Genomic DNA, 27781 nt, shown 5'->3' with positions numbered 1-27781 from the left:
ATTCAGCCCCCTACTAAAACCCCTCCAACGCATTATTAAGGATCTACAACCTATCCTGAAAGATGACCCAACATTCTCACAAATCTTGGGAGACAGGCCAGTCCTTGCCTACAGACAGCCCCGCAACCTGAAGCAAATACTCACCAGCCACCACATACCACGCAACAGACCACTAACCCAGGAACCTATCCTTGCAACAAAGCCCGTTGCCAACTGTGCCCACATATCTATTCAGGGGACACCATCACAGGGCCTAAGAACATCAGCCACACTATCAGAGACTCCTTCACCTGCACATCCACCAATGTGATATATGCCATCATGTGCCAGCAATGCCCCTCTGCCATGTACATTGGTCAAACTGGACAGTCTCTACATAAAAGAATAAATGGACACAAATCAGATGTCAAGAATTATAACATTCATAAAGCAGTCAGAGAACACTTCAATCTCTCTGGTCACGCAATTACAGACATGGAGGTCACTATCTTACAACAAAAAAACTTCAAATCCAGACTCCAGCGAGAAACTGCTGAATTGGAATTCATTTGCAAATTGGATACTATTAATTTAGGCTTAAATAGAGACTGGGAGTGGCTAAGTCATTATGCAAGGTAGCCTATTTCCCCTTGTTTTTTCCTACCTCCCCGCCCCCCCCCTCAGACGTTCTGGTTAAACTTGGATTTGTGCTGGAAATGGCCCACCTTGATGATCATACACATTGTAAGGAGAGTGGTCACTTTGGATAAGCTATTACCAGCAGGAGAGTGAGTTTGTGTGTGTGGTTTTTGGAAAAAAAAGCGGGGAGGGTGAGAAAACCTGGATTTGTGCTGGAAATGGCCCAACTTGATTATCATACACATTGTAAGGAGAGTGATCACTTTAGATAAGCTATTACCAGCAGGAGAGTGGGGTGGGAGGAGGTATTGTTTCATGGTCTCTGTGTATATAATGTCTTCTGCAGTTTCCACAGTATGCATCCGATGAAGTGAGCTGTAGCTCACAAAAGCTTATGCTCAAATAAATGTGTTAGTCTCTAAGATGCCACAAGTCCTCCTTTTCTTTTTGTGAATACAGACTAACACGGCTGTTACTCTGAAACCTGTCAATTAAGTTTATTTTCTGTGTGTGTGTGTGTAAGGTACAACAGAATCATTTTTTAATGCTGAAAATGTTCCCTTCTCCCTCCAAAACTGCCTGGGAATCACCTTCCCTTTGTAGATTAATCTATTCCTGTGTCTGAATAAGGAAGACTAAGGAAAATATGGTTTCTATGAAAAAAAAAACATTGTTTATTTAAAAGGACTGACACCGAATGGCCACATGATGGAGCCACAACGTAAGGAATGCAAAGCAACAGGATCCTGGTTTGCACATTGATGGTGACAAGGGATTGAAATCAACTCCCCTCTGGTAACAGACATAATTGTTTAATTCTCTGAGGCCAAACATATGTTTAAATGAATTTCCAGGGCTGATGAAAGGGAGCTTTGGGATTGATTCCACTTGTCCACCAATGCAGCGTTTGTTGGTATAAATAGCAGCACAGGCTGGATAGAGAATTATAACCAGACCCTGACTTCCTGGGTAGCAAATCTGGCTTCCCAGCTGTAATTTGACATGCTGCACATCTGCACTGATGGTGTAAATGGCCCAGCATGGCCCTTTTGGGGCTGTGGTGCCTGGCACAGGGCTGCTGGTAGAAGTGTTCATTCCATGAATGGCTGCACGGTGCTATGGCATGAGTCCCACACACCCTATGGCAATGGAGGGGTGATTCCACCCCTAGTTGTGATGCAGGGAGAACAGGAGTTAGTTTCACATGCCTCTTTTCAGGCTGTAATCTGGGGCACCCTGCTCTGTGGGGGGGATCCTGGCAGCTCAGTTTCAGGGTGGAACAGGCCCCTGATTTAAAGGTTTCCAACACTCGGATGTCTCAGATAATCTCCATCTCCCAAATCCTCCGGCCTGTGGCCCCAGGGAAGGCTCCTGCACTGACTCAGCTCCAGCAGCCAGGGTTAGGACTGACCCATGGGTTGCTAGGTGAGTGGCAGAGGCTTCAGGAGCTGAGAGTTTGCCTGAGAATTCGGGGACACAGCATGAGATAGTATCCCTGGCATCTATACGAAAGGAGCAGAAGGGGATTTACCTGGGATGGGGAGTGAGTTGAGAGTGTTTAAGGGGTGTGTATAGTTCAGGGGAGGGCAAACTATGGCCCGCAAGCTGGATCCGGCCCATCAGCTTTAAATCCAGCCCACGGGATTGCCAGCCCTGGGGCGCAGTGGGGCTAAGGCAGGCTCCCTGGCTGCCCGGGACCAGCACCGGTCCCAGAAGTGGCTAGCACCATGTTCCTGTACACCGTAAGCAGTGCCGGGCCAAAGTCCACACCCCAAACTGCTTCTGCACCCCACGCCCCAAACCCCTGGCCTGAGCCCCCAAACCCCTGCCCTGAGCCCCCTGCTGCACCCCTCCTGCACCCCAACCCACTGTCCTGAGCTCCCTCCTGCACCCTGCACCCCTACTGTACCCCAATCCCCTGCCCTGAGCCCTCTGCCACACCCCTCCTGCACCCCAATCCCTTGCCCTGAGCCCCTTCCTGCACACCACACACCATCTCCAACACACCACACTCCCTCCCGCACCCCAGCCCCCGCCCTAGCCCTACATGCAAGACCCTGCATACAATTTCCCCACCCAGATGTGGCCCTTGGACCAAAAAGTTTGCCCACCACTGGTATAGCTGTACTATCCTGGTTAGAAACTGTGGCTGGAAAACAGGTCACACTGTGAGCGGGATTTGAACTTGCATAGGAGATCTCCAATAGATTTCAAGACTAACCCCATAACCACTTGACCACGACAGCCATAATATTGCTGAAGCCTCAGCGCTAGAGATATTAGTATCTCTGTACCCATTATGCTGCTGGTGTTTAGGGCAGTGAGAGAGCTCCTCCAGTCCTGTCTCTTTCTGGCAAATCTTTCAATGGTTCCCCAATTGGTCAGGCTTGACAAAGCCCTGGCTGTGGGATGATTTAGTTGGGGATTGGTCCTGCTTCGAGCAGGGGGTTGGACTAGATGACCTCCTGAGGTCCCTTCCAACCCTGACAGTCTATGATTCTATGATTCTGATTGTGCTCCAGGTTTCTCAGCTCATCTTCCACAGCTCTTTGCCACGTTGTTTTTGTGTGGCCTCATTTTCATTTGTGTCCATCAGGTATCCATCTTAGTGCTATTCTGGTGATGGAATCAGTTTTCTTCCAAAGCACATGGCCAGTCCATCTCCAATGCCGCCTGTCCTCTTGTAACTGTGCCTTGTCATGGCGGGACAGGTTGTATGCTCAGATGATGATCCTCAGAGTCTGCGCTGATGGGTTTGGGTTTTTTGCTCCTGGCAGGTTCAGCCATGTTGGATTGATCTGTGGGGGAGGGTCCAGACAAAACAGACACCCTGGCCTTCCAGGTTGGGGGTTAGGCACAGGAATAACAACGCTGTCTCATGAAAAAACAAAATATGTTGCAGAAACAGTGGCAGAAACAGTGCTAGAGAAACTGGTAAATAATCACAATGCCCAGGCATGAAGTCATCTGAAATACAAAATGCAAACAGCAAGCCTGGCTCCCAAAGCACAGGGGGAATTTGGGGGTTATTCTCTTTGTTTAGCCATGTGCAATAGCACAGAGAGCACTTTTAAAAGTCTCCCATCCCACAACTGGGGAAAGGGAAAGGATTCTTAGGCTCTAGCTTGATTTGAAGGAGGATGTCTGGACCATACGGCCATGGACCGGCCTTTGCTAGAGAAACCAGTGATACACAGAACCAGGCTAAGAAAAATGTTTTCTGGAGTCAATGATTGCTCCCCTGGAATAGCAGCCATATCAGGTAGCTGGAAATGTCTCACAAGAGGAACTAGAGCATTAGTGGTTCAGTTCCAGAAGTCTTAGATACAGGATGGGAGATCTAGGTTTGTTTTCTGGCTAACAGAGGGCTGAGTTTTATCACCTCAAAATTTCAATAGAAAAATTCAGACCCAGAGTGTGTGTGTTGGGCAGATTGGTGGGGGTTTCTCTGGTTTTGATTCAGTTTGGTTTGTTTTTCTCATTTTAAAAGACCTTGATCACTTTGATGGGAAAACTGTTTGCACAAGGCCAAGGAAAAATTAGAAAAGTTAAAAATCTGCATGGGAGTTTCTTACCCATGGCTAAGGCTAAGATTTAGTCACGGTTGTTTTTAGGAAAAGGCATGGTCAGGTCATGAACAATAAACAAAAAATCATGGCCCGTGACCCGTCCCTGACTTTTACTGTAAATACCCATTACTAAATCTCTGTTCCTGGGCCCCAGTGGTCTGCGGGCCAGTTCTCCAGTGGTGGGGGCTGACTGCCCTCTGCAGCTGCTGCTCCGAGGCCCCAGGGACCACTCTTCCAAGGGCCCCAAGGGCCGCTGCTCCGGCCTCCACCTGTACCCCTGCTGCTCAGGTGGTACCCAGGGCCACTGATCCAGCCACCCCCGTGATCACTGCTTGGGTGCTCCCCGGGGCCACCCCCATTATCGCTGCTCAGCTACTCCCCAGGACCAGCAGCACTGGCCACTGCTCAGGCGCTTCCCAGAGCCAGACACACCAGCTGCTGCTTGGGTGCTTCCCGGGGTCAGCTGCTGTGGGCCATTCAAACAGTGGCCAGTGTGGCTAACCGCAGGGTGGCCCTCAGGTCAGCCTCATCGACCGCTGCATCTGCGGAAGTCGTGGAGGTTGAGGAAAGTCATGGGATTCGTGACTTCCATGACAGAATCATAGCCTTAGCCATGGCCGAGTGGAGATTTTCATGGAGGGGAGTTGTTGGGATAAATGAGAGCACAGGGAGAGGTTTTCCAATTTCATTTTTACCAAGTGGCAACCTCCCCCCATATCACCCCCTGCTGCTACTGCCTGGGCTCAGACCGCACTGTCATCCCTAGCATGAGATATAGAGCCTCCCACTCACAAAGTCTTGTAAATTAAAAGCAAACTTCCCCAGTCTGCCCCTTCTCCCACCTAAATCCTCCCCTCACAGAGTTCAGAACAACCCTCATGTAGCTGGATCTTCCGGCAGGTACAGATGGCTGAGGATGCACACAGCCAACACAAGGAGCCAAGTGTGCACACCCACAAGCGATTTAATGACTGTGTTAGAAGGACATAATTCTATAGTTATAGACATTGCCTTAGTATTGCACTTTTTGCACTGATATGTGAGCGTAAAACATTCACCCACAAACACAGTAATTAAATTCTCCAAAATTCAAAATCTCTGCACCTTCCAGAAAACTGCAAAATTCAGTTCATTCTGGCTAGCAGAGGGAAAATTCTGGTGATAGTAATGTTTATGATTGATTAAATAATGTTTAGGGTTTTATTAATTTACTGGAAAAATAAATACTGATTCCCCTAAATAACATCATAAGGTGAAATAAGAACAGAGACAAACCTTGTCAGAAAAGTCTCTTTTCCGAAAAGGGCTTCAAAATATTATTAATTCCCACCCCACCACCATAGGACTTCTGTGCATGTTTTGTGCTATTCATACATCTCCCTATTAGAAATGCTCTTTTTGTTCAATATCTTCATAAATGATCTGGAGGATGGTGTGGATTGCACTCTCAGCAAATTTGCAGATGATACTAAACTGGGAGGAGTGGTAGACACGCTGGAGGGCAGGGATAGGATACAGAGGGACCTAGACAAATTGGAGGATTGGGCCAAAAGAAATCTGATGAGGTTCAATAAGGATAAGTGCAGGGTCCTGCACTTAGGACGGAAAAACCCAATGCACAGCTACAGACTAGGGACCGAATGGCTAGGCAGCAGTTCTGCGGAAAAGGACCTAGGGGTGACAGTGGACAAGAAGCTGGATATGAGTCAACAGTGTGCCCTTGTTGCCAAGGAGGCCAATGGCATTTTGGGATGTATAAGTAGGGGCATAGTGAGCAGATCGAGGGACGTGATCGTCCCCCTCTATTCGACATTGGTGAGGCCTCATCTGGAGTACTGTGTCCATTTTTGGGCCCCACACTACAAGAAGGATGTGGATAAATTGGAAAGAGTCCAGCAAAGGGCAACAAAAATGATTAAGGGTCTGGAACACATGACTTATGAGGAGAGGCTGAGGGAACTGGGATTGTTTAGTCTGCGGAAGAGAAGAATGAGGGAGGATTTCATAGCTGCTTTCAACTACCTGAGAGGTGGTTCCGGAGAGGATGGATCTAAACTATTCTCAGTGGTGGAAGAGGACAGGACAAGGAGTAATGGTCTCAAGTTGCAGTGGGGGAGGTTTAGGTTGGATATTAGGAAAAACTTTTTCACTAGGAGGGTGGTGAAACACTGGAATGCGTTGCCTAGGGAGGTGGTAGAATCTCCTTCCTTAGAAGTTTTTAAGGTCAGGCTTGAGAAAGCCCTGGCTGGGATGATTTAATTGGGTATGGGTCCTGCTTTTGAGCAGGGGGTTGGACTAGATGACCTCCTGAGGTCCCTTCCAACCCTGATATTCTATGATTCTATGACATTCCCAGATCTGGACATTTGTGAAATATAGAATTTGAACAGCAAACCTGTCTTCCTGCAACAAGAGACACTTCTGTGACCAGCCTTAATCATACTGGGGGCTAACTAAACCCAGCATCACAGCAAGGATCTTTCTAGCACCTGGAGAAAAAATATAAATGAGGGTCGATGACACCACCACTTGGCCTCTCTCTTCTCCCATCTCAACAAATGTAAGATTGTCTGGAAGACAAAGACTTTGAACTGGGGAGATTGGTCCCAGTCTGACAGGGAATTCAGCCTGTATATTAAGAACAAAACTGCCTGGAACATCCAGTGGGGTGAGAAAAGCTGTTTGATCCAATTCTTGCTTAGTCTGTCCAAGATAGAATTTAGACTGAGATTCTGTTTTTATTTGTTCTGTAACAAACTCTGACCTCTGTGCCTAACACTTATAATCACTTAGCATCTGTCTTTTCTGTAATAAGCTTATTTTAATGTTTCATATTTACTAGTGAGTTTGTCCAAAGTGCTTGGGAAAGCTACCCAGATTACAAAGACTGGTGCATGCCCACTTTCTTTTTGATAAAGTGTCAAACTAATTAATGAGCTTGCACTTTTCAAGAGAAGGTCTTGAGCAGTGTAAGACGGTACATTTCTGATGTACAAGGCTGAGGGCTGGGGTGATATGCAGGTGTCTCTCTGTATAATTGAGGAGTGGCTTATAGAGCATTCATGCAAATTAGTTGGGTGCTTTACTGCATGTTGTTGGCCAAGTGATCACAGCACCTGGAGGGGTTTTGCTGCTTGTCACTAGCATAGCATTGCAAGAGACAGCCCAGGCAGGAGAGTTAAGTGGGCACGACAGTCCCGCAATTCTGGATTGTACACTGAGGATCCCGTCACACAGAGATCCTACTGTGACCAGCCGTGGTAATATTGTGCTTAGTACTCTGCCTTGTAGCTTCAACAGCTGTGCATGCAAGATGAGTTACAGCAACCTTTACCTTGTTTCCATGTTCATCTGGTGCCTCCTTTCAACACTTGTCAACAAAAAGACGTTTCTTTTTCAAGCATGGGTATGGCTAGTCAAAGGCGGGTTTCTCCATTAACAAAAAACATTGACCAAAGGGTGACAAGAGGAGGCACATTCAGCAAGGCAGCACTGGATGCTGGATCCTGAATTTGCTCTTTATCCAGCAGGTTTATTGGCAAGCTCTGCCACGGTGCCACTCTCTGGGACTTCTCCCGTAACTGCCCCATCTTTCATCAACAATAAAATGAAAGGTGAAAGGACAGTAATTCTCCATTTCCTGCAAGCCCTGCAGAGAACCCTCTAGAAGGGTCTCTGTGCATAGACATCCCCAGCAAATTGCATGGGCGCGGGACACAGGCTCTGGTGTCACAGGAACTGCAGTCGAAGCAACCTCCTTGCCAATGCCAATGGCCTTTTTATCAACTCCAGGCTGGTGATTTGATTCTCTCCAACGCTCCTCTGCAAAGAAGCCTTTTCCTTAGCAAGCAATTGCTCAGATTGCCAAAGGAGGTCTCTTCTGTTTCCTAAGAAGACAGAGAAAAATGTGAGCAGAGGAAACAAAAGGTATACAGCAAGGCACCACAGGGAGTTGAACCCAGGATTTACTGTTTATGAGACAGGTGCTTTAGCCTACTAAGCCATGGTGCCTTTCTTAATGGCCTGTTTGCAACTGTTTCACTTAATGGTCCAAGACAACACCTTCAAATGCCAAAGTACAGACGTTCCCCATTTCCCACAAGACTTGCAGACCTTGAGCGGGCTGGCTCTCTGTGCACGGAAAGCCACAGCTGAGTTGACAGAGGGCTTCTAACATGCGCTTCTCCCACAAGCTGCTGTGATCCTAGAGTGGTTAGTGCTTTGGGTTTCAGTCACAGCAACTTCAACTCAACTCTGAGTCATGGTACCTTTCCATCAGCTCCAGACTTATTATTTGCCACTTTCCAAGGCTTCGCCACAAGGAAGCTCTCTCTAGTTTAAGTCTTGAACTAGCACTTAAAAGGATTGTGCTGTGAGGTCTTTTCTTTTTATGAGAAGAGATACAAAAAGACGAGCCTAGCAGACAATCCAGGTTCAGCAAGGAAGAACTGGCAGGCCAAGCCATGATCTCCTGGTTCGTAGGAAGGCTCTTCAGCCAGCTCTTCCCAAAGATCATTATCTAGAGGCCACTTCCCACAGAGAACGATTATGGTTACAGACCCATCCTGAAATTAGAGCAGGATATTTTCAAGCTTTATCTCATCGTAAAGTAACATAATTCAAATATGGCATCACAGAGGGGAAAGCACTCCTTCATTTCATATTTATTGCTACTGATCTCACTGACAAACTTCCTTTTCTCAGTGCTGCTCCCAGCACTTCAGGGAGTTTTTCCTCTTCTCCCTTCCAGCTGTGCTTATGGGACTGCAGCAGCTCCCCAGGTGGCCAACTTTCTTCTTTCACTTACATCCTTCACTTCTTTGGATGAAGCTGTGTGTGCCACCACCTTACTTCATAGCTGAGACCTCAGGTACAAGCAGCTAGTTACAAAGGCTAAATTCCCGTTGCCATCAGTGGGAGGTTATCCTGGGCTGCCAGGGCTGCAGGACCTGGCCCATGATCAGTCAAGCTGCTGTAGCAGCTGCGCTCTTATGTGGTGAGTCCGGCAGCCTATCACCAAACTGCTCTGCCATCGCCTGCAGGGGGGCCTAACTTTCTGAGAATCTGGCAGAGGAGTTACTCTGGAGTAGAGAAGGTAAATGTCCTCAGCAGTCACAGCCGGCAGACACAGGAAAGGCTGGGTTTGTTTTTAAACTGCTCTCCCTGCTCAAGCCTTTAATCATCCCTGTGGCTCTTCTCTGAACCCTCTGCAATTTATCAGGGAAAACAAACAAACAAACCAACCCAGGCTGTTGTGACTGATGTAACAATCTATTGCCTTCCAAGGCTGAATATCAATCAGATCATTCTATTCACCCAAGAGTTCAACTTCAAGGGCTTTCTGTTTTCTAGTTCCGATCAAATCCTGTGTAACAGCATTATTGTTAACTCATCACTTGGTCATTTAACATTCACAGGTTCACAGAGTTGGCAGGTTTAAGTCTTTCCTCCCACACCAACATGAAAAAAAACAGTGACAGAAAATGCCCTAAAAGGCCTAAAGCATCTCTGCTGCCTTGCACACCAGACTGGGGAAATACACGGGGGAAAGCGCTTTCCTCTCTCCTCCTGACCCTGAGTAACATTTCTGTCTGTCCTTGAGATCCTGTCACAGGGACAAGGGCTGAGGATGCCGATGACATGTTATGGCTTCATTGGTTTGTACATTCCTTTACTCCTTCATTAGTGATAAGGGTGCATGAGCTGGAAATAATCCAGCTCTGACTTGCACACCGGAGGCTATTTCCAGGCTCTCAATAAAAAATAATTTTTCTTTCTAACCTGACCATGTTGAATCTGGAGTCATTGCGAGATGATACATACAGAGCCCCAGGATGCCTTTCTGTCATCCAATATTTTTAGAGTATATCACATTAACTGGGTGGATCTCCTGCTAGGAAGTGTCTGTCCAGTGGCAGCACCCAGTGTACACGCCCCATTTATGAACTCATCTTCAGCATATAGGCTGCTGAACCTAGCGAGGGGGGAGGATCTCAATGGTTGGGCTCCAGCCTGAGCGAGAACTTCTACACTGCAATTAAACGGCCCCTGGCCTGGACCCTGAGTCTGGCAAGCCCGAGTCAGCTGGCCTGGGCCAGCTGTGGGTTTTAATTGTACTGTAGACATATGCTTGGTGTCAAAATCACAGCTTTCTCATCAGGGAATCAAGCCCTAGTCCCCCAGGTGAGAGGTAGGGATAGTCACCATTATACTCATGAAGTCGGAACTGACAACTGCCCCTGAACAGGGACCTAGGGGAACAGCTTGGCCAGCTCCTTGGACAGCTGTAGCTGTCAGGAGACCCAGCTAGGCAGGAGTTGCTCTGGGTTCTATGCAGGGGGAGATTAACTGGGAGAAGTGGTCTCTGATTTACAGGGAGATTTGCCAGAGTGGAGCAGAGTGTAGGTCACGTGCTGGGGGGCTATCACAGGGACACAGGCTCAGTGTTCTGGAACAGCTCTAAATCAACCCCGGGCAGGACCCTCTTCAGGGCATAGATTCATAGATTCATAGATATTTAGGTCAGAAGGGACCATTATGATCATCTAGTCTGACCTCCTGCACAACGCAGGCCACAGAATTTCACCCACCCACTCCTGCGATAAACCTCTCACCTATATCTGTGCTATTGAAGTCCTCAAATCATAGTTTAAAGACTTCAAGGAGCAGAGAATCCTCCAGCAAGTGACCCATGCCCCATGCTACAGAGGAAGGCGAAAAACCTCTAGGGCCTCTTCCAATCTGCCCTGGAGGAAAATTCCTTCCCGACCCCAAATATGGCGATCAGCTAAACCCTGAGCATATGGGCAAGATTCATCAGTCAGATACTACAGAAAATTCTTTCCTGGGTAACTCGGATCCCACCCCATCTAATATCCCATCACAGGCCATTGGGCCTATTTACCATGAATATTTAATTACCAAAACCATGTTATCCCATCATACAATCTCCTCCATAAACTTATCGAGTTTAATCTTAAAGCCAGAGAGATCTTTTGCCCCCACTGCTTCGCTTGGAAGGCTGTTCCAAAACTTCACTCCTCTGATGGTTAGAAACCTTTGTCTAATTTCTAGTCTTAAATTTCCTGGTGGCCAGTTTATATCCATTTGTTCTTGTCCACATTGGTACTAAGCTTAAATAATTCTTCTCCCTCTCCAGTATTTATCCCTCTGATATATTTATAGAGAGCAATCATATCTCCCCTCAACTTTCTTTTAGTTAGGCTAAACAAGCCAAGCTCCTTGAGTCTCCTTTCATAAGACAAGTTTTCCATTCCTCGGATCATAGAATCATAGAATCATAGAATATCAGGGTTGGAAGGGACCCCAGAAGGTCATCTAGTCCAACCCCCTGCTCAAAGCAGGACCAATTCCCAGTTAAATCATCCCAGCCAGGGCTTTGTCAAGCCTGACCTTAAAAACCTCTAAGGAAGGAGATTCTACCACCTCCCTAGGTAACGCATTCCAGTGTTTCACCACCCTCTTAGTGAAAAAGTTTTTCCTAATATCCAATCTAAACCTCCCCCACTGCAACTTGAGACCATAAACTAGGACCATCATCCTAGTAGCCGTTCTCTGTACCTGTTCCAGTTTGAATTCATCCTTCTTAAACATGGGAGACCAGAACTGCACACAGTATTCCAGGTGAGGTCTCACCAGTGCCTTGTATAACGGTACTAAAACCTCCTTATCCCTACTGGAAATACCTCTCCTGATGCATCCCAAGACCGCATTAGCTTTTTTCACAGCCACATCACATTGGCATCATAGTCATCCTATGATCAACCAATACTCCAAGGTCCTTTTCCTCCTCTGTTACTTCTAATTCATGTGTCCCTAGCTTATAACTAAAATTCTTGTTATTAATCCCTAAATGCATGACCTTACACTTCTCACTATTAAATTTCATCTTATTACTATTACTCCAGTTTACAAGGTCATCCAGATCCTCCTGTAGGATATCCCTGTCCTTCTCTAAATTGGCAATACCTCCCAGCTTTGTATCATCCGCAAACTTTATTAGCACACTCCCACTTTTTGTGCCAAGGTCAGTAATAAATCCCCTCACTAAGGGAAGCCTCCTTGGCTTCAGCACCTCCTGGGACTGACCTTGGACATTTCAGCACCCCTGTTCCATACCAAGAGCTTCCTGTAGTGAATCATCTCAGTGGGACACCTTGGAAAGCCTTACACACCCCAAAGGGGAGTCATGCATCCCCAACTTCACAATCACCAGTGACTCTCAGCCAGTGTTGTAAAACAGAAGGTTTTATTAGTGGTCTGAAATAAATCATGGGAAAGTTCTTTGCTAGCACAGGAAGCAAGAAAATTCAGCAAAGTCCATCTTGGGGAGACCCAGAACTCAGAGCCTGGGCCCTCCCCTCAAGTCCCCAAAGCAGCAGACTCCTTGCTTCCAACAGCCAAACCTCAGCCATGCCCTTTTGCCCCTCTTCTGTCCCCCAGGCAAACTGGTCACCTGGCCTCCACCTCTTTCTTTGTTCTCCAACTCATCCAGCCAGCTGGCTGCTTGCAGCAGGTATGACCTGGATACAGAATTTGTGGCCATTGTCTGGGCCCAAGCAGCTAGACAGCAGCCACACCTGCCCTTTAGGGGTCTCTGCAAAGATTAAACACCCTTGTCCCACCACCTAGTTCAATGGTCCCAAAACTTTTGAGGGTCACACCCCCTCTTACCCTTGTCCATGCACCGCCTTAGCTGTGGTTGGGAGTGGGGCCACAGCTATGTGGGAAGGGACGCGGACAGGGGTAAGGGGGCTGAGGCAGGGGCCAGAGCTGGGGGTGAGAGCTGAGACTGGCAGCAAAGCCCCAGGTGTAGGGCTGGAAATGGAGCCCTGGGAGTGGTGCCGGCAGCCAGGGCCAGCAGCTGGGGCCAGGAGCGGAGCTGGGCAGCACACCCTCCCCACCTGCTGTGGGGGCTGGCCCGGGCCCCAGTTGCATTCCCCTGAATGTTACTCCATTCCCCCTGGCAGGATGCACCCCACAATTTTGGACATCGGATCTGATAATCATGCAACAAATAGGGGAAACTGAGGTATACACAATATGCATACAAAATGTTCAGAAAATTCTCATTCATCACAGGGGTGTCGGTGGGGTCTGAGCTGGGCAGCAGCACAGAGAACGTGGGGAGGTTTCCCTTTGGAAAAATTAAACTGTAAAACATCCCCCGTGTTCCAGGGAAAGCCTCCCATTTATCCCTTAACCCCCTCCCCATGAAAATCTCCACCCCTGCCCTGGCCCACAGAGACCCCCTCACTCCAAAGCAGATTTTGAACTTTTCTTACTTTTCCTTGGCCTTGTACAAACATTTTTCCCATCAAAATGATCAAAGGCTTTTAAAATGAGAATAAGAGAACAAACCAAATCAAACCCAAAGAAACCGCGATCGAGCTCCCTGCCACACAGTTTGGGTCTGAATTTTTCTACTGAAATTTGGAGGCAATAAAACTCAGACTGCTATTGTCCAGAAAACAAACCTAAACCTCCCATGCAGTACCTAGGAGATCTATTTCTGAACCACCAAGGCTTCAGCTCTTTTTGTGTGATTTCCAGCTGCCCAGTACTGTTGCTATTCCAGGGGCACAATTCTTGACTTCAGTAAGCATTTATCTCAGCCTCGTTCTATGCATCACAGGTTTCTCTAGAAAAGGGCAGTGAATGATTTTCAGGTCCAGTGATCCTCCTCCAAATCAAGCTAGAACCTGAGAATCCTTCCCCTTTCCCAGGTTGTGTGAGGGGAGACATTTAAAAGAGCTCTCTGAGCTATTGCATGTGGCTAAGTAAAGAGAAAAAGCAATATATTCCCCCCTCTGCTTTGGGTGCTGGATTTACTCTTTGAATTTCAGATGACTTCAAGTCTGGGCATTGGGCTTATTTATCAGTTTATCTGGAATTGGTGCTTTGATTTGGAAACAGCTGTGGTGGCCGAGTAATTAAGGCCTTGGGCTAAAAATCAAGTGAGGTTTCCCAGCAGAGGTTCAAAACCTACTTGCAACAAAGATTGATTTTTCAGACACACGCTTACACAAAGACAGTAAATCTGTACAACCTCCTGATATGGTCTCGATTTACTCCCCGTCCCAATGAACCCTATTCTGCTCTATTACCCTGTCCTGGGATAAAAGGGAAGGTCCTCTCATGGATCAATAACTGGTTAAAAGGTTTGAAAAATGGAGAGAAGTAAATAGTGGTGTCCCCCAGGGGGTCAGTACTGGGACCAGTACTATTCAGCATATTCTTAAATGATCTGGAAAAAGGGGTAAACAGTGAGGTGGCAAAATTTGCAGATGATCCAAAACTACTCAGGAGAGTTAAGTCCAAAGCAGACTGCAAAGAGCTACAAAAAGATCTCACAAAACTGCGTGAAAGGGCAATAAAATGGCAACCCCCTAAATCAGGGGCCTGTTCCAGCCCTGAGTCTGGGCTCCTGGGATCCCTCCCACAGAGCAGGGTGCCCACAGATTACAGCCTGAAAATAGCCATGTGAAACTTAACTCCTGCTCTCCCATACAGGGCCTCCCCTAGACCAAATGGCACCCCAAGCAAGAAGCTTCTTCGCTGTCCCACCCCGTATATTAACATTTTGAATATCTTATTTTTTATTGAATTTGTAGCTCATTTGAAGGGAGGGGCAGAGCTCTGTGACAGAGTTTCTGTAGTGTAGTGGTTATCACATTTGCCTAACATGCAAAAGGCCCCCAGTTTGAAACCAGGCAGAAACATGCTGGATTACTTTTTCCCTAGCTGTCCAGCAACATGCTCCTCCTTCTGCCACTGGCCTGTCCCTGGGATAACCCCGACCCCTGCAGGATAGAAGGTGGTGAAATGAGCTGAGAAAGCGCCTTGGCGTCAGCTGGGGAAAGCTAGAGTATCTAGGCCATTCACCTTTTAGAGCCTTGTGGCTTGGCCTCCTCTGCCCTTGGACGTTGGCCTATGGAGGCCGGCTCTTCTGGCTGGCCTCCTTTGCGTGACTTGCCAAAGGAGGGAGTGAGGCAAGAATGGGGCGAAAGAGGAAAGTCATGCTGAGGAAGGCAGGACAGAAGCTAAGTGCCTCAGTGGGGTTAGCAGAGCGTCACCGTTCGTTCTGCCAAAGCCAGGGGCGGTGCGGTTGGCTGCTGGGAGGTAGAATCCTGGGTCTGCCTCTTGGCTTCCCAGGGATGGCTACTTGCAGCCCTGGGGAAGAAGCTGGTTTCTGGGTGGAAGGAAAATAAGCAATGGTTAGTCCGAGTGGGCTCCTTTCTGGCCAAGATGGTGTGCTGTGGTGGGTTTGGGAGTTGCCTGCGAGCCGTGGGTGGACTTGTTCCAGCGAGAACAGCTGCTTCTTTCTGGCCAACCTGGGGTCACCATCAGCAGCTTGTCAGGGGGCAGGTGCTGGCTTGAGTGAATGGGATATAGGAAACCCCAGCCTGCGCCTCCGGACCAAGTCCACTGCTTTGCTCCTCCATTGTGACATCCAGATTTACATCTTCCTAGCATGAGCTGCAGCACATGTATTAAGCCTTCCTGGTTGGCCCAGTCGTTTCCAAAGTAGCTCAGCTGAGAGTGCATGAGATGGATGATCTGAAGGTTTCTGGCTCGATGCCAGGCTTTAGCACACCCCTTCACCCTGGGCGTGTAGTGCTGGGCTTTTTTCTGGCTGTGCCTTGAACTCACGAGTTCTCCTAATTTCAGCGGCAACACTTGCAGAGGGCGCTATGTGGGGTCATGAGCCCTACCTGGGTTAGCATCCCTGCTACATCATGCGGTGCGGCCAGGCTCCCTCTGTGCCTGGTTTCCAGCTCCTCAGCCAGAGGGAAAAGTGGTATTCTGCACCTGAGTGGCCAGCCCTTACTTTCTTTCTCAGGAAGAGGAGGAAAAAATAATCTCTTTTCAAACCCCCGTCCTGCCATTGACCGAGGTGTGACTTTCTGAGTTCCTGCTGAAGTGGAGAATTCAGAGTTAGTGGGGCCCTGTGTGCATAAAGTCCATGAAACATTCCCCTTTCATTCCAGCCCTGGTATGTCACCAGTAGCCGCTCTCCCCTGGGAGCAGCGAAGGAAGTTTCCACCCACCCAGGAGACCCTAGCCTGGAACTAAAGTCAGCTTCAGACTTCTCCACTCTCCCTTCTTGGAATCAAGTTCACATTTTTACCACAAGTTAAAGGAGCCCAAACCCCCAGAGTCTGGAGCAATGTCACAAGTTTGCAATCTCTCTATGGAAGACAATTTGTTAAATCCCAGATGAGTGGAGTTAAATCAGTTCTCAGCCTGAGTCCTTTACTCTTAATCCTGAGGATATTGTCCCACCGTGGGGCCATTTCCCGCCTCTCTTTCCTACAGAAGCACAATTTTCTTTGCACAGACACAGGAACAGCAAGATCTTTCTCTGTCCCTTGTGCAAAGCAGGGTGTCAAATTCCATGGAACCTTCCTCTTCTGCGATGGAAACAGTGGACAAGCAGGGGGCCCTGGGCACCTCCAGCCCTGGCCGTGAGATGTTCCCTCCCCTCTTTCTTTATGCTGCTACAGTTATTTCATGGAATATCTGGGATGGGGAATAGGCTGAGTTCACTCCAGGTGGAGAGGAAAAAGAACCCTGAAAATCTCAGGGCAAACCCAACCCCTGCTTCCGGGATCACTGAGGTGCTGGGGATTTGAGCAGGAAAGGGACTGTGTGAATTGTCAAGGTGGGGAATGAATAACTAGATCCACCTTGTTAACCACTGACACAGGCTAATCATGCTGCAGATAGAAGGGAAACTGGGAGCGATTCTTTGCTGTAGAGCCATGGAAACAGTGACCCAGTTGCACTGCAGTGAATGTGCTGGGGAAAGCTGAGCTTTAGAGGCAGGTGGAAATAGAAGGTCCTAGTGGGGTGACTAGACAGCAAATATGAAAAATCAGGACAGGGGGTGGGGGCCCTGTATAAGAAAAAGACCCAAAAATCGGGACTGTCGGTATAAAATCGGGACATCTGGTTACCCTAGATCCTAGAAACAGCTGGAGTTCCCCACACCACTTCTGCCATCAGGGTCAGGGATTGAGCTGTTCACAGTGCCCACCACCACTATGACCTTCCAGCAGGGGATTGCAGCACCCCCAGTGCAGGGGACGGGGCTGAGTATATCTCTGCACCCCGAGTCCAGGGCAGGCACTCTCTCTCCCCCACATATAGAATCTGGCCCTTCTGCAAAGTGACCCCTATGAACCAGCAACCTCCACAAGAGCATGATCGGGGGGAAAAGGGCTTCCCACAAAGCTTGTAAGCCACTGGATGCATTGGAAAGAGGCAGACTCTGAATGTAACAACCAGCAGATAAAGTCAGTTTGGGGATGTAGCTCAGTGGTAGAGCACATGCTTTGCATGTATGAGGCCCTGGGTTCAATCCCCAGCATCTCCAAGTTTGTCTTTTACCCTGCTGCTTGCTCATGCCCAGCTGGGATGTGGCCCATCAGTCTCCCTGCACAAGTTTCAATCCTGAGCAGTGAGGGCAAAGTGCCAATTGCATGGAAGGTCTGTGGGGGTTTCTGCTCCAAAATCACCTTGGTGCTTTTAAGATTCCCACCCACTGGGCTGCTTGATGAGGAAGGAGAAGGGAGAATCCTCCAGGATTGGAGGGAAAGGTCCCATCAGCACAGACTGAAGGGCAAGGACACGGCGGGACAGTCAGTGCTGAGAGAGATCAGTGATTTACACAAGACAGGGGACACTGTCTCTTTGAGGGGACAGGAGACGAGGGCAGCTTGTTTACAATGATGCTGATGATGAATAGAAAAAAGGCTGGAGTCAATGAAACATGAGAGCATAGAAGGGGAAGGAGGAGGGCAGCTCCACAGAGGTACTCTCATACACCCCAGTTCATAAGAACACAACATAAGAACGGCCACACTGGGTCAGATCAAAGGTCCATCTAGACCAGTATCCTGTCTTCTCACAGTGGCCAATCCCAGGTGCCCCGGGTTCACTGTGTGTTATGTGAAGAAATATTTCCTTTTGTTTGTTTTAAACCTGCTGCTTCTTCCTTTCATTTGGTGACCCCTAGTTCTTGTGTCAAGAGGAGTAAACAACACTTCCTTATTTACTTTCTCCAACCCAGTCATTGTTTTATAGACCTCTATCATCTCTTTTCCAAGCTGAAAAGTCCCAGTCTTATTAATCACTCCTCGTATGGAAGCTGTTCCATATCCCTAATAATTTTTGTTGCCCTTTTCTGAACCTTTTCCAATTACAATATACCTTTTTTCAGATGGGGTGACCACATCTGCACGCAGTATTCAAGATGTGGGCATACCATGGATTTATATAGAGGCACGCTGGCTTGTCCTAGATAGAGAGAATAGACAAACAGGGACCCAGACCCCTACAGTGATCCCATGGACAAGAACCTGGTTGGGAGTGGGGTGAAGGTTTCTTCTGGACAAAGGGGAGCTGAAATCCCTCAGTGTCATGGAATTTAAGCAATGCAAGCTTCAAACCCTGCGTGGCTGTGGGTTGAGGTGCATCAGCAGAAGGTTGGGCTGGAGGAACCTGGAGAGTACATAGGTCCTAATCTATGTTTCTGCTTGTTTGTTTTTTGGTAGGTTAAATAAATGCAGCCTCTGGTCTGGTCTCTCACAAGGGCATAATGTTGCTTTGCACAATGAGAAATCTTGGGAAAGGATTGAAATGAAATGGAAGCAGCTTATGGTGGCAGAACCTAAGGAATAAAAAGCCCTTTGATTCTTGTGTGTGCATTGACTCTGAACCGGAAGTGTAATTTTTCTTCCTTTGTGCCTGCAGCCAGTAAAATATCAGGACAAACTCATTTCAGTGATTGTGACACTGGGTTTCAGGAGGTTTTGATCTTATTAAAATGTAATTAGCATGTTACATTTGCATTTTTAAAAGTGTCTTCCCCAAGCAATTCCAAGTTGTTCTTCCCACAGCTAGGTTATGGTGGGAAGCAGGGGATGTCTCCAGTCTGTGGGGGAATCTCTCTGGGCCCCACTGTTAGTTCTCCATTCTTTCTCCCCTTAACCACGCAGACACCCTCCCCCATACCCACCCATTATCAATGTTACATAGGAACATAAGAACAGCCATACTGGGTCAGACCAAAGGTCCATCTAGCCCAGTGACCAATGTCAGGTGCCCCAGAGGGAATGAACAAAACAGATAATCACCAAGTGATCTATCCCCTGTTTCCCATTCCCAGCATCTGGTTAACAGAAGCTAGGGACCCCATCCCTGCCCATCCTAGCTAATAGTCATTGATGGACCTATCCTCCATGCACTTATCTTGTTCTGTTCTGAACCCTCTTACAGTCTTGACCTTCACAAAATCCTCTGGCAAAGAGTTCCACAGGTTGACTGTTTTAGTGTGACCACTCCCCCTGTATGGGACACACACTGATCAGAGCTAATCTCTGCATGTCCCCAATGGGGAAGGAAAGACACTGAGACGGGAGGAAGAAGACGGGCAGAAGGAGTCAAAAGGGGCTAGATGAGAATAGAGGAGATTTTCTTCCTGTTAAAATGTTCTGGATTCTCATTGCTAAAAAGCTCCATTGTCAGTTGGATTTGAATCATCAGCCTTTTAGTTACCACCCAGAGGTGCTAACCAAAGACACAGGTAACTGCCTACTTCCCAACTTTGCCTAAGAAGCACCTGCGGTGATGCAACTGGTTTTAGTGGCGGGGGGAACACTGCTGATGTTATGAGTTCAGGCCTCACCCAGAGCATTGGTTTTCATAAGCCATGTAGCTTCCCCACTTTCTTTGCCCAATTCACATGGAAAGTGCCGTACTAGGGTGATGAGAGTAAACGCTAAACTCTGAAATGCGGAGGTTGGCCCATAGATTGGGATAAGGGGTTTGAAGAGAAAAAGCTCTAAGGGTATAAAACCAGTCTCCAGGGGCAGGTATGGAACAACTCCTTAACAGGGAGCCATTGGTGGGAGGGGGTTTCACTTCCTCTGTTAAAAGTACTGAGAGGTATTTTAAGATGAAGATAACGCCATGGCTAACCGTTGACTGGCATGTCCTGGGTTAAAGAAAGAAAGGGACCTAGGGTTAATAGTCTGAAGTATTTGCGTTACTGTCACTGTCTGACCTCACTTCAGTGCGGAGCAGGTTTGTACTTTGCTGAGTGGTGCACAGACTCCTGGAGAGCTGTGGCAGCTGTTTCCATGGCAGAGAGCCTGGCCCTTGGGAGACTTTCTGTTTTGAAGCAATTCAATAAAATAACAGTGGAGCTACAATGTCCTGTGCAAAATTTCAGCCCCCCGGGTGCAAAAATGCTATTTTAGGATTTAAAAAGGAGGCTTCCAGCGCGAGGACACCTGATCACAGAACTCAGTGGGGGATGTAACAGCTGTTGACTCTGAGGGTCCTGGGCTAAATCCACTTGCAGGTGGAAGCCTTTTGATTTATTTGATCGAAGAAGCAAGAGGAGAAAGGCCGAGACATTGGAGAAGAAAAATGGGGGGAGAAGAAAGAGACAGAGAACACAGAGACACAATACATGATTGAAGCAGAACAAGTGTCCCAATTCAGTCTTACTCATCACAGGTGTTCAGAGAGACGGGTAGTTGTAGGTTTTCCACAATGACAAGTCTGAACTTTGATTCTAGCAATGTGAATTGAAATATCAAGGGGATCTCCACATACCTGATCTCTCTCCCCCCACCCCCTTTTTAGTATTAATTTTTATTTTGAAATCTTTGGCTTACCCGTGATCTTCACTTTCCCTAACTGTATTGCAATTTGGGTGGGGTTGGGTTTTTTTTTTTGCCTCCCTTTTGTTAATGTCATTATAATTGTAACAGCAAAGAAATCTGCAGAAGCAAAAACTGACTCAAAACTTTATTTCCCCATAATGCAGGAACATCATAAAACATCGCACACAGCTGGAATCATAACAGTGAAGGCAAGGGGATGGGAGACGGAGATTTCCAAGTGTTCTGTCTTTTTCAGATGACACATTCCAGCCCCTTGTATGCCTCCATCCTGTATGACCTGCTGGGCTTTGAGACATTTATTGTCTCATTCTATTGTTAATGTGATTATACCACAATGTGACTGAAATTAAACCACTTCCAGACAAGGAACCAACAAAAGAGAAAAGGCATTATTGTGTTGGCTGGAAATTTACCCCAGGTCAACTGCTAGGAAGGCAGCATGGAAATAATGTTTTTTGTGCAAAACACCAAAGGACAGAAAGGAGGAAAAGGAAATGGCCACAGGATGGGCCCAGGACATAAGGAATGAAACGCAAGATGCTTCTTCCATGTGCATGGACTTTGAACCTTGCTGTTTGCAGTGTTGGTGTATCCATGTTGGCCCCAGGACATGAGACACAAGGAGTGGGGGTCACATAATATCTTTTAAAGGACCAAGGTTAGGAGTGTTATTTACGCCTTCTCATAACACAAAAACTAGGGGTCACCAAATGAAATGAGTAGGTTGCAGGTTTGAAAAGAACAAAAGGAAGTATTTCTTCACACAACGCACAGTCAACCTGTGGAACTCTTTGCCAGAGGATGTTGTAAAGGTCAAGACTAGAACAGGGTTCAAAACTGGACTAGATAAGTTCATGGAGGACAGGTCCATGAATGGCTATTAACCAGCATAGGTAGGGATGGTGTCCCTATCCTCTCTTTGCCAGAAGCTGGGAATGGGCGACAGGGGATGGATCACTTGATGATTATCTGTTCTGTTCATTCCCTTTGGGGCACCTGGCATTGGCCACTGTCAGAAGACAGGATAGTGGGCTAGACGGACCCATGCTGTGACCTAGTATGGCCGTTCTTATGTTCTAACTTCTGTTTGTGGAAGAGACAAACTTTGGGTCTGAAGAAGAATTCTGGGTTAGCTCTAAAGCTCGCCTTCACCAACAGAAACTGGTCCACTACAGGCTCTGACCCTCAGCTGCCTTGTCTCTCTTGGACTCTGAAAAGTGTTTTCTCTCAACTCCCTTTGGAGAGAAGTTAAGTTTTCCCTCTGGAAAACCATAAGGCTGAAGCACTTATATTGATTGTGATACTAGGATGGAAGGATTATTTAATCGTGTTAATAAATGAATCTAAACCTGAGCTTCCTGTTTTGAAACTGGTTTTCCGAACTCAGTTCCAAATTCTCTTCTAGAAAGGCCTCCAAGATGTGTGCCCATGCCAGCAGAAGTGGCAAGGAGAAAGCCCCATAGTACTGCTCTTAGTCCCAGGTGGATTAAGTGGCAGACCGAGTTGATTTGTTTGTGCTGAGAAAGCTGCCAGGAAAGGTCTCTGGGCACCAGATCTCCCTGCTTCTTCCAGCACACCCCGGCGCCTTTCCTGCCCCAGTCACTGCTGCAGGAACATCCTACTTGCACTTAGCCAAAAGCCTTTCACAGCTTTCTTAGTGAAATTGGCAGTATATCAGTCTCATAATCTGAAGGTCCCGAGTTCAAGCCTCAGAGAGGGCAGGTGGTTTTGCTCCCTGCTTCAACTTTTCTACAGGAAATCCCAGAGAAAAGAAACTGGAGCAAACTGTCTTCTGGACACTCTCCCACCCATCTAACACACACAGACTTTTCTAAGACATTAACTCTTCCTTCTCCTTTATGATTCTTTAACACAGCTGGAAATACCAGTTCCTAGAAGCCCCTTTCCACAGAAAACACAACCATAGGTGCCGACTCCCTGGGTGCTCCAGCCTCGGAGCACCCACGGGGAAAAATTTGTGGGTGCTCTGCACCCACCAGCAGCTCCCTGCCCCACCCTCCCACCCCGGCTTACCTCCACCTCCGCTCCGCCTCCTCCCCTGAGTGTGCCACGTGCCCGCTTTTTCCCCCTAGCTCCCAGTGCTTGCGCCGTGAAACAACTGTTTTGCACAGCAAGCGCTGGGAGGGAGGGGGAGGATCAGGAACACGGCGCGCTCAGGGAAGAGGTGGGGCAGGGATTTGGGGAAGGGGTTGGAATGGGGGCAGGGCGGGGCTGGGGAAAGGGTGGAGTCGAGGCGAGGCCAAGGGGTGCGAGCACCCACCGGCGCCGGGGAAAGTTGGCACCTATGTCACACACAGCACTTGAGTACAGTTATCAAAGAAATGGAAATTTATTTAACAAGGGTTAGAGATTTAAACAGAAACAAACGTGAGTGATGGAAACCAACCATTACCAACAAAACAAAATCACAAAATGCAACCTACACTTTTTAATACTTACATTTCCCTATCTCAGTAGATTCTCACCTCACATTTCGGTCTATTGCAGTGATTGCTAGTCCCTAGGAGCCAGGGCCCTGCCTTTCGTGAAGCACCACTGGTTGTTGGGGATCTCCTTGATGAATGGACCCAGAGTGTTTTTCTCCACCCTGTTATAAACTGAATCAGTCTTTTCTCTATATTCACAGAAAGGATGATCTCCTCATTGTCATATTGTCTTTTTTACTTCCACAGGGTTTCGATGTCTATAGTTTGATAGTTTTCCGCTGCCTTTTCTGGGCTGGTGCAAAGTTTGACAAAGGAACAATACATCGCATAACTAGTTAGCAAGGGAGGAGTGACAATTCCCTCCCACTGGAATGGGCCGTCCCCACCAAGACCTATGATTGGAGCAACTCACTTTCATGACAATACCATATGGGTATCATTTTCTATGTACTTAAAGTAGTCCTTCAGTAAGACTCGTACACACCTCTCGCAGTGATTGGAAATATCAATAATTTACAAGCTTTCAGTAGAGGTCTCACTGCTATGCTACAGGAGGGGAGTGGTAGATACGGTGGAGGGCAGGGATAGGATACAGAGGGACCTAGACAAATTGGAGGATTGGGCCAAAAGAAATCTGATGAGGTTCAACAAGGATAAGTGCAGGGTCCTGCACTTAGGACGGAAGAACCCAATGCACCGTTACAGACTAGGGACCGAATGGCGAGGCAGCACTTCTGCGGAAAAGGACCGAGGGGTGACAGTGGACAAGAAGCTGCATATGAGTCAGCAGTATGCCCTTGTTGCCAAGAAAGCCTGTGGCAGTTCAATGATGAGACAGAACACAGCTTTATGCAAGCAAGCAGGCTGGTCAGCTGAGATGGGCTGTTCTGCCCCCCGCCTTCCACCTTCTCCTCTTATTATATTTCTCCCCCTTAAGCATTACACACTGCTACCGCAAAAAGATACACAAAGGAATGTATGACGTTGATTAATATACTTATTTACCATCCTTATTTACCATCATTAGTTGCCTGACTAATCTAATCTAATCTAATCGCCTTTTATGATGAGATTACTGGTTCTGTGGATGAAGGGAAAGCAGTGGATGTAATGTTTCTTGACTTTAGCAAAGCTTTTGACACAGTCTCCCACAGTATTCTTGTCAGCAAGTTAAGAAAGTATGGGCTGGATGAATGCACTACAAGGTGGGTAGAAAGCTGGCTAGATTGTCGGGCTCAGCGGGTAGTGATCAATGGCTCCATGTCTAGTTGGCAGCCGGTATCAAGTGGAGTGCCCCAAGGCTCGGTCCTGGGGCCGGTTTTGTTCAATATCTTCATAAATGATCTGGAGGATGGTGTGGATTGCACTCTCAGCAAATTTGCGGATGATACTAAACTGGGAGGAGTGGTAGATACGCTGGAGGGGAGGGATAGGATACAGAAGGACCTAGACAAATTGGAGGATTGGGCCAAAAGAAATCTGATGAGGTTCAATAAGGATAAGTGCAGGGTCCTGCACTTAGGACGGAAGAACCCAATGCACAGCTACAGACTAGGGACCGAATGGCTAGGCAGCAGTTCTGCGGAAAAGGACCTAGGGGTGACAGTGGACGAGAAGCTGGATATGAGTCAGCAGTGTGCCCTTGTTGCCAAGAAGGCCAATGGCATTTTGGGATGTATAAGTAGGGGCATAGCGAGCAGATCGAGGGACGTGATCGTTCCCCTCTATTCGACATTGGTGAGGCCTCATCTGGAGTACTGTGTCCAGTTTTGGGCCCCACACTTCAAGAAGGATGTGGATAAATTGGAGAGAGTCCAGCGAAGGGCAACAAAAATGATTAGGGGTCTGGAACACATGAGTTATGAGGAGAGGCTGAGGGAGCTGGGATTGTTTAGCCTGCAGAAGAGAAGAATGAGGGGGGATTTGATAGCTGCTTTCAACTACCTGAAAGGGGGTTCCAAAGAGGATGGCTCTAGACTGTTCTCAATGGTAGCAGATGACAGAACGAGGAGTAATGGTCTCAAGTTGCAGTGGGGGAGGTTTAGATTGGATATTAGGAAAAACTTTTTCACTAAGAGGGTGGTGAAACACTGGAATGCGTTGCCTAGGGAGGTGGTAGAATCTCCTTCCTTAGAGGTTTTTAAGGTCAGGCTTGACAAAGCCCTGGCTGGGATGATTTAACTAGGAATTGGTCCTGCTTCGAGCAGGGGGTTGGACTAGATGACCTTCTGGGGTCCCTTCCAACCCTGATATTCTATGATTCTATGATCCTTTATCTACTACAATCCTGGTTCTCAGGCCTTGATCCCAGGCTAAGAAAGCTTCCCACAGTCGCTGTCCCAACAATCAAGTTCTCATGGTTCATATCTAGCCCTTGTCCTTGGATAGAGCAATGTGTGCATTGCTTCTACAGAACAGTCAGGGTGTGCCCTGCCTGCTTCCAGGTGGAATAGCTAAACATGAACCCTTCATCCCCCTGTTTTTTATTTAATGATATTTGGCCATCTCATGGTAGCCGTCAATTTGTTTTGTCATGCTATTTAACTCCCAGACAGACAAGGACATAACTTGGGGAGCTTTCCAGGGCGAAATTTTACAAAGTCTTAACAAGGAAGGAATACATTGTACACAGCAGCAGCAAAAAATAAGCCCAATGATTACAAACACAGCATAACCAAAAAGCTGTCGCAGCCATTCTAGAGAGGGCAGCCAACCTGTAAGCCAATTCCAAAAACCCTCAAACCCCAGATCTTGGCGTATGTGTGTTGTAAGACTGGCCAATTCAGCCAGTCTAGTTTCTATGGAGCGACTATTATCAGTTAAATTAAAGCAACACATGTGCTGAAACGTGGAGCAGCCTAGATGGTGTTTCAGGAGCAGAAAATCAATGGCTGCTCTGTTATCCAAAATTGCGTCCCTTAATTCGTGTTGTTCTGTGTTAAGTAAGGCAATAGCCTGGGATGTTGTATTAATTGCTTTTGCTGCAAAGCATGCCAGGTTATTTAAAGTTCTGGCTGAATACATGGCAAGCGCGGGGACCCCAACAATAGAGGCCGCTAAGGCAGTATACTCAGCACGACTAAAAAGCTCAACATCTGCAATACAATCATCTGAAAGGGGTACACTTCTTTTACTACGGTTTTGACCAGCAAAAGGCAATATAAGTGTCATTCTACTAAGACAGCAAAGGGTGCCATCACTTAAATTTGCAGGAATATAATTAAAGGTGCGTGAACCGCAAGTAAAAAACCATCCTGATGGTAGGATGATATGGCCATAATTATATGAAACATTAACAGCATGGGAACAATTTAAAAGGGGTTGAGAAATTTTTCGACAGCCCAAGGGCACCTTTGTACTAGTGCAGTTAACTACACGCGCACAGGTGACATTGTGAGCCCCGGCCGGGTACGGTGTGTGGAGGGATATAGCCGTGCAAGGCAGAGTATAGTTGGCCAGGCCCCAATTAGCCATGCTAGAGTACTGGGAAGAAAGATTCGCATAAGCAGAGAACAGTGTCTTATTCTCCATCTCCTCAGGGTGATGACATACTGGAATAAGGCATGTACCTAACAAATCTCCGGCTGCTACAGAATTAGATAGACAAAAGTGGGTAACATTTGCTATTGAAGCCAATCTTTCCCATATGTTATATGTCATTCGGGCTCGTAACGGGGGAAGTGCTTCCGAGCCAACCCCTACAGGAAATAGCAGGCACAAAAGGCACACAATCATCACAGAATTAGCAGTGATTTGGGCGAGAATCGCCACAAACAAAGTCTCAGGAGTCTCTGGCTGTTGATCTGCTGCCAGTCTTCGTTGGGCCGCGGCGACCAATGCTTTTACTGCTCCCCATGTCACGGGCCGGTTTGGGACACTACGCCTCCTCCGTTTCCGTCCCGTCGTTGTCGACTTGGGGGGCAACGCGGTCTCCTCCAAGGTCAGCTGAAACTCTGGTATGGGATTCGACAGCCCCTGGTGCCATGCCATGTTGTTTAAGTGCCGGTCGCACACACCGAGCTGGAACCCACAACGGTCCTGCAGGGAGAGACACAGCAGCATATCCCCGACCCCAAGTGATTAGAGGCACTGGGCCCAGCCACTGTGGATCGAGCAGCTGACGGTAAAAGACACGCGGTCTTTCCAGTACCTCAGATTTGTGAAAATGCCGATCCGCAGGGGTCTGCTGATCTGCATTCAGTGTTAAATTATTTAAAGTAAACAAGAGGATATGCATTTGTTGTTGAATGTCTCCTAAGGTTCGGAGACGCAGCTCCCCTTGTTTTAATTGTTTATCTAGCAAGGTTTTGAGTGTGCGATTGGCACGTTCAACAATGGCTTGGCCCGTGGAATTATAAGGGATTCCGTGTTTAAGACGGACATCCCAGCGGGCACAAAAGGTGGAGAGGGCTGCAGAGCAGTAGGCTGG

General features: G+C 47.6%; 2 non-coding genes across 2 annotated transcripts; both read left to right on the top strand.

The window, feature by feature from the left end:
- The first annotated feature begins 14856 nt into the window (after positions 1-14856).
- Positions 14857-14929, top strand: TRNAV-AAC (transfer RNA valine (anticodon AAC)). Its single transcript has one exon. It is a non-coding gene; the product is annotated as a tRNA-Val (tRNA).
- A 2585-nt stretch (positions 14930-17514) lies between these two features.
- On the top strand, positions 17515-17586 carry TRNAA-UGC (transfer RNA alanine (anticodon UGC)). Its single transcript has one exon. It is a non-coding gene; the product is annotated as a tRNA-Ala (tRNA).
- The last annotated feature ends 10195 nt before the right edge of the window (positions 17587-27781 follow it).

Source organism: Lepidochelys kempii, chromosome 28, assembly GCF_965140265.1.
Source record: "Lepidochelys kempii isolate rLepKem1 chromosome 28, rLepKem1.hap2, whole genome shotgun sequence".
NCBI classification, from domain to species: domain Eukaryota; kingdom Metazoa; phylum Chordata; order Testudines; family Cheloniidae; genus Lepidochelys; species Lepidochelys kempii.
This window is presented reverse-complemented; position numbering and strand designations above follow the sequence as displayed.